General features: G+C 53.6%; 2 protein-coding genes across 2 annotated transcripts in view; both read right to left on the bottom strand.

The window, feature by feature from the left end:
* LOC113212586 (zinc finger protein Xfin-like) overlaps positions 1-6,866 on the bottom strand; it is a 103,827-nt gene that overhangs the window by 7,312 nt on the left and 89,649 nt on the right. Inside the window, exon 2 of the mRNA XM_052271371.1 lies at positions 2,195-2,254. The gene's annotated coding sequence lies outside the window, so the exon portion shown is untranslated. The remainder of the gene's footprint in view (positions 1-2,194; positions 2,255-6,866) is intronic.
* LOC113218292 (uncharacterized) overlaps positions 1-6,866 on the bottom strand; it is a gene marked incomplete at its 3' end in the record, with an annotated part of 273,427 nt that overhangs the window by 207,244 nt on the left and 59,317 nt on the right. The gene's annotated exons all lie outside the window — the stretch shown is intronic.

Genomic DNA, 6,866 nt, shown 5'->3' with positions numbered 1-6,866 from the left:
AGAGGAAAAGGAAGAGAGGGGTGGGGGTGGGGCGCACTGGCTGTGTGCGGGGAGGATTAAATTACTGTAGTTAGGTGACTCGTATGGGGAGCAGGGAAAAAACACGCAGTAGTATAACTCGGCCTCTCGGCCACACACACACACACACACACAGCGCGTAGAAGGGAAACGTCCCCCCGTTAGCCTCTCCCTTACCCCCGCAACTTCTCCTGCGCGCTCTCTCTCTCTCTCTCTCTCTCTCTCTCCCGCAAGCCCAACGCGTGTGATAACGTTCGGTCAGGCAGCGGCAGGGCTGCACGGGCCCCTGACGACGGCATCGCCTGACGGCCCGGCGGCTGCCGGACGGGCCGCCCTGCTCCAGCGCCGCCCCTGCTGTCGACCGCCTTCACGGTGCGGTGAGTTTGCGCGCGATATTAGGTTGCGGTCGGTCGCCATGGCGGCGGTGTCGGTCGGTCCCCGCGCCGGGCACGGCACACCAAGCCGCAGATATACAGACAAATATTAACGGACTCGTATGGGTTGAACACGCGTTTTCTACATTATTTTTCATAGCATTAAAAGAAATGATTCAACCGCACACACGACTGTCTTTACTTTCGTGAGTCTAGTTTTGTTTTTTTTCTAGGGGAAACACTGAGACCGTGCGAGCTGTTTTAATAAGGCGCACATGCGACCGTATCTCCCCTTGCGCCCGCCCCGCCCCGCTAAACTGTCAGAGAGCGCGCTGCTGCGGTGACGGCACGTCCAGCACCACTTGCGTGCGGTCGGAATCACGACGAGAATGCGTCGCCCAAAACCCCCTCCCTTTAAACCACAGCCACACGAATATGGCTGGAAAAACTACCGTGACAGAAATACAACAGCATGGAAACGGGGAGGGAGGGAAGAGAGGGGGGGGGGGCTGCGGGAGAGAGAGAGGACGAGCAAGAGAGAGAGTAGAGAGGGTCATCATTACCAGCAACAGTAACAGTAACAATGCAATAAGTCCAGATAACTTTTAATCAGTCCGCTCTGCTCAAACTTGTGCTGCATCAATACAGCACTGCTGCTCCTCAAAGCGCCCTACCTCCCCCCCCCCCCCCTCTCTTCCCTCACTCTCATTAGAAGTATATATTGAGGGCGGGAAAAAAAAGTTGCGCCAAAGTCCTCTATGAAGTCCCGTGTGAAGACACCGCAGCGTTGTCTCGCTCGCTCGCTCGCTCGCTCCCTCTCTCCCAGCGGTGCCCCCTCGAGCCGGAAGTCCGGCCCTATTGCCGCTACTAATAAGCAAGACGGACCACGTCGCAGTCTGTCCGTTTCCGGTTTCCGGTCTCTCCCGGCCGCCCCCCACCCACAGCCCTATTGGGCCGCCTGCGCCGAGGCCGCAGGAGGTCCCCATCGCCACTTCCGGCTTACTTTCGCTCACAAACCACGTAATTTTCTTTTCCTTACTCTTCTGGGAAAATCCTCTCCTCATTGTCTGTGTTACAAGGACGGTTGCTCGTTTCTAGAGAGGCACCTTTACAAGGCAAATAACGATATTTTTTTCAAGATTCGTTTAAGAAGAAATTAATAACTAATAATAGCAATGCTGCACGCCCAATTTCTCGGAACCATCTTTCCATAGCTTCCTCGAACCGCAGTAGCAGCGAGTCCATAACCTAACCAGCATTCCAATTGCAGTTGGACGAAGGTATCTGGTACCTCACCAAATAGGGATCAAGGCGGGATAGCAAGGAATCAAGTTGTAGTAGTTCCTCCTACTGGCCCCTTCCCTGCCCCTCCTTAGCTCTGTGGCCCAACTGGACGCCTGGCCACACTACACTGAAAGGTATCGTCGTAAATTTACAAAAAATAAATAAATTGTAAGCTCGAATCACAAGTTAAGTTGAAAATTAACAAAAGCACATTTTTTTAGTCGCCAATGGATTTGAAGTCGATACGTACTGCGTGTATTAATTTGATATTTTAAAGAAAAAAAAATGAAAAAAATAAAGGAAAAAAGCTACACCGGATTGTCCGTAGTTCTTCGCGAAAGCCACCCATCACTATGAGGGTGTTTGTGTTAAAGGAAGGCGGAAATGGGGGGGGGGGGGGGGGGATTTGTTCCCAACTCTGGCGAGGCGAGGCGTCGTCGACGTCGATAATTATAAAATCACAACGTGACGATCACCCCCTCTCCTCTGCTTTCCCAGACGCAAAGTTTGTGAAATACCTTCTCAACAAGCTGCTGGCATGTCGGAGGCAGCGGCGGCTGGCAGAATCCTCAACACACCTGCGAAAAGAAAAACATGACATGAGGACCCATTAAGTCATAAACGAACGCCACGCATGCCCGCTGAAAAGCTCGGCGAAAAACTTGTGGTACAGCTACACACATTTTTATAGAACCGTGGAATGATGGTCTGTATCGCTGCTTCCAACGCAATGGAAACAAAAGTGAAGGAACGACATCACAAGCTAAGGCGAACACGCCATTAGGTGAATCAAATTGAGTTGAAATTATGAAATTCTGAAGAGTTGACAAAAATAATATCAGCAGAGTACATGCGGTTGGCGGGAGCCCCACTCGCTGAGCCACTGCCGCCAAACCCCCCGCAATGGATCGCTGCCCACGGCCACTTTAATTCGCAGTAACACTCCATTTGCGCCGTGACGTCCACCACCGCGGCCTCCTTGATCTCAAAGTACTCCGGCTGCCCACTTTATTTCCCGGGGAGAGAAAGGGATAGAGAGGCTGGCGGAGGAGAGGGGGAAATAGGTGGGGAGGAGGGAAGGAGGAGGGAAGGAGGAGGGAAGGAGGAGGGAAGGAGGGAAGGAGGGAAGAAAGGAGGGAAGAAGGGAGGGAAGGAGGGAGGGAAGGAGGGAGGGAAGGCGGAGGAAGGGGGGAGGAAGGGGAGGCCACCTCGCACACACGATGTATCGCTGCGGACCCAACGCCCCGCCTCGCTCCCCCTCCCCTTCCCCCACCCCTACCTCCTCCACTCTCAGCTTCCTTCGCCTTCGGCTTGATACATCAACAAGGATCAAGTCCCCGCTCGACAAATTACTACGACTCCGATATCGCGCGCGCTCGCGTACACATGCAGGCACAGACACAGAAAGCAGCACGCGATTTTTGCCCTTTTTCAAGCGCGAAAAGAAACACAATTTTTTCCTATCGTCATTGGTTTGTTTTGGTGCGGTGGGAGCAAAATATGTTTTGCAGTTCATTTTTTAAAAATAAAATAAATAAAAAAATCTCTGAGACAAAAGTCCGAGATTTATCACGCACGCGACTTTTCTCTGTCGAGCGGACGAATTCCTCTCTTATTTCTTTTTCCTCCAAACCAATCACGAATCTGAGTCACACTAGGACACACACACACACACACGCGCGCGCGCGCACACACACAGTGGACTACGGGAGTCAGCGGCAGCGCGCCATCTGCTGCCGCGCGCGGCGGCAGAATATAAGGATGAAGTCGTCGCGAGTCGCAAAGAGTCAAATTAAATTCTCCAGAGCACAATACGTCGGAGCAGCCTGATGGAATCCCCGCCCCCTCTACCCGCTCATAAATATACATGTGTGCGTGTGTGTGAGCGTGTGTGCGTGAAAATGTCTATATACATGTATGTTCGAGTCGGCGTACATATGCATGAATATATCATACGCAAAATCTTTGCTCTTGCGCCGACCGCTCGGCCCCGTAATTTGTGGTTAAAATGGAAAACGCCGGAAAAAAATGGAATGCTTTAGGAAAATAAAGTCCCCGCCTGCGCCGCACCCGGGAATAACCCGAACAGCCAAAATGGGCGAGGGAAAATAGAAAATTAATAGAAACGCACGGTTATGCACACTGTGGAAAGGGCACAGAGGAGTGGGAAGCCGAAGGCTAGTCGAAATACAGGACCACATCGGGAAGAATTTCAACGACATTTATTTCGTAGCAACAATAATTACTTTTAGAACAATACTTTTCATTATTTTAATGTAAAATCGCAACGAAAAAAAGGAGTGAGAACGCAGGGTAAAAATGGCGTCCTGATTTTCATGACGTTTTGGTAAAACCATAACACGTTCTTCTTCCACAAGACGGCCAAAGCGTCTTATTGAAAAGCATGACGTCGCTTTTAACGTGCGGGTATTCTGAGATATCAAACCTTTCAACAGAGGCGAATATGAAAAAGAATGTCAAGATTATAAAAGGGTTATAGAGGTAGAGTTGGAGAGGCAGGAGGGAAAGAAAGGGAAGAATATGCAGAAGAGAGAAGGTATAGGGAGATACGGAAAGAGGTATGTACGTAACGTAGAAGAGAGACGAGAGGATGAGGCACCAGGTGGACAGCACGCGGAAGAGAGGAAAAGAGGACAGGAGGGACTGAGAGGAGAGAGCGAGGAAGGAAGAGAAGGGGAAGGGAGTGAGGGAGAGAAGGAGGAGGAGAGAGGGAGAGAGAGAGAGAGAGAGAGAGAGAGAGAGAGAGAGAGAGAGAGAGAGAGACGACGGCGCCCTTCCTAAGCGGCTTAGCGGCGCGTGGTGTGAAGTGGCCAGCGCGGCCGTCCTCCCTCACCTCAGTATAATTAGCAGCGGGCCCTCCAGGATCCGGGGTTCAAATACCGACTCACTCAAAATTTTTGTTTATAGTTATTAATTTTATTTTCATACATAACCCGCTTTATGTTTTAGATGAGGTTGCGGTATGAGACAGAATTGTGGTGGGGGACTATGGGGTCGGGACAAGAGACGGACGTTTCAGCGCAGGCTAACAAAGAAACCAGTTTGTTAAAAGAAGGGGAAAAATTAAAAAAAATCTGAGATGGCATGGGTGGGTACAGGTGGATAAAAGTGGCTATGCAATTTCGGCGCAGCAGGTAAATACAACAAGAGCAGCGTGCGGAGCCCAAAGAAGGGCACTGGAGAGGGGTCGAAGAGACAGGGCTATCTGCATGAGCGTGGCGGGGCGTGGCGGGGCGTGGTGGGGCGTGGCGTGGCGGGGCGGCATGGCCTAGGGCGGGGTGTTTCGGAGCGCGCCACGGACAAAGCCCGTCGCTGCGGGGAGGATTGGCGGGGCGTCGACGGGGCCCACCCGCCAGCCAGCCTCTCCCAGGGTAATTATAGGAATGTCTCAATGTACGGAGACCTGGCCCCGTGGCGTGGCGGGGCGTGGCGCGGGGGGACCAGAGTTAAGGGGGTGGGCGCCCCAGATTCAGCCGTCGTTGGCAAATCATCAAGGGGGACCCCCAGCTCTCCTCCTCCTACTCGTCGCCTCCGGGCCGCCAGCACCGCACCACCACCACCACCACCACGACGGTCCACGGTCCACAACCCCGCCGTGCGGAAGGATCAGGGCGGCAAAATTTCCCAGTCCCAGCGCAACTCATTTCGCGTCCAGCAGTAAAGCCGAGCAAATTTTCGCCAAGTGCTTTCGCCAACTAATTCATTTGCAGCAAGAGTGCGAATCAAATTCGCAAGTGAGTTCCGCCCCACATCCCAGCCCCGGCTCGACCCTCACCGTGCCGCCGCCGCCCCCCACCCTCGCACGGCGGCCCCTGCTTCCCCTTTGCAAGGTCCCTCATTAGGGTCTCCCCGTCCACGTCAACACACGGACCGAAATGCATTAGCAGAAGTAACCGCGTTATCAGCACGATGTGCATACGCCAGGGTGGTCTCGGTGCGGTTCAGAGACAGTTCCCCGACAGTCAATTGACGGCCATGGTGGTTGGCAGACGGACAGATTCAAGGCCAGACCATTGGCAAGATGGTTGGTAGACGGAGAGGCTCAAGCCAGAACATTGACATGTGGTTGGAAGACGGAGCGGCTCGAGGCAGACCATTGACGTCCATGCTGGCAGACCGAGAGACTCGAGTAAGACCATTGACGGCCATGCTTACAGACCAAGAGGCTCAAGACAGACCATTGACGGCCATGCTTACAGACCAAGAGGCTCGAGGCAGACCATCTGACGGTCATGCCAAAAGGGGCGACCACTGACGGACATGGACATACTGACAAAGGAGTAACCTGTAGTTGTTCACTGACGCGGACATGCAGACGCTGCCAGCAGGGCAGTCACAAGCCTCGAGGCAAACCATTGACGGCCACACTCGCGTGGACCACTGACGGCCATGCTGACGGAGCGAACACAGAACAGCCAGCAGCGGCCCCCTTTGGGGAAATCATGCTGATCCGGAGGGTCCCCAAGGAGGTTTGCAGTAGTCGAGGTTTCGGCCGAGGCTCGAGGGCCGCAGCAGGCCGCGCAGGGCCAGCGGGGCCGCACTGCTGCACGCTTGCGTGTGAACAGCACGCATGTACGCACGTACCAAGTGCACGAGGCGAAACAGTGCACACTAGAATAGACGAACGCGGTGTAGGACTCAACGCAAAAGTTGACATACTGCACATAAAAATGAATGTAGCCGACTCACGTTTACGAAAATAAAAACACAACTCAGTAGGTATTGGATCATCCAGAAAGTACGTCCATCAATCGCCGTTACGAACCTACCAAAGTTCAGCCAATGCAAGGCCTCATAGCGCCTGGCGAGTAGGCAACATCCTGCCTACAGTGCATACGTGTACTCTGGGGTGGCCTACCCCGGGTCTCACAGGGGCCAAGCCTGTTATTTGCCGAAAGATTTTGAAAAAAAAACAAAAAAAAAACGGACGTGTACTTTTTGGACGATCCCTATACGGCAGGACGGAACGTCTACGAGGGCGCAAACATGGCATTTCTTTCACGCGACCTCGTCGCTGCTCTTATTCCGGGGGGCAGCTGGTGCGGCCGGCTCCGCCGCCGCCGTCTCATCGTTTGGCCGGCAACAAGATGTAAGACATCCCCGCCGCCGGTATTGACCTCGTCCCGGCCCGGCCCTGCCGAGGTCCTCCCCGAGGCCAGGCGGCGGGCC

Source organism: Frankliniella occidentalis, unplaced genomic scaffold, assembly GCF_000697945.3.
Source record: "Frankliniella occidentalis isolate FOCC.00 unplaced genomic scaffold, Focc_3.1 Scaffold159, whole genome shotgun sequence".
NCBI lineage: Eukaryota > Metazoa > Arthropoda > Insecta > Thysanoptera > Thripidae > Frankliniella > Frankliniella occidentalis.
Note: the sequence above shows the minus strand (reverse complement) of the source record. Positions and strands in the feature narration are given on the sequence as shown.